A 519-nucleotide genomic window follows, 5' to 3' on the forward strand; every position below is an offset into this window, starting at 1 on the left:
TAAAATAATATGAGAGTACTTCAGGAAGTTTGAAAAAAAATGGAATTAAAAGATAATACAAATCCTTCCATGAACTTTTGGAAGGCTTTTCATATGTTCTCAATCATTATTTTACTTATACCTGTTAAATTTTAATTCGCTGTTAACCACTGCCTATAAGTTTTGACTTTTAAGGTAGATGATATAAAATTGAAAACATTTATGCTTCAATGGACACTATCAAAAAAGTGAAAAGACAATTCACAGAATTGGAGAAAATATTTGCAAATTAAATCTGTTAAGGACTAGTATTCATAATATACGAAGAACTCACACAACTCAACATTAAAAAGACATATAACCCAATTTCAAAATGGGCAAAGGACCTAAATAGGCATTTCTGCAAAGAAGATAGGCAAATGGCCAATAAGCAGATATAAGGATATTTAACGTTAGTCATTAGGGAAATACAAATGAAAACCTCAATGAGATAAAACATCCCACCTACTAGGACGGCTATAATAAAAAAGACAGACAAAT

Source organism: Galeopterus variegatus, unplaced genomic scaffold (assembly GCF_000696425.1).
Source record: "Galeopterus variegatus unplaced genomic scaffold, G_variegatus-3.0.2 Scaffold1352, whole genome shotgun sequence".
NCBI lineage: Eukaryota > Metazoa > Chordata > Mammalia > Dermoptera > Cynocephalidae > Galeopterus > Galeopterus variegatus.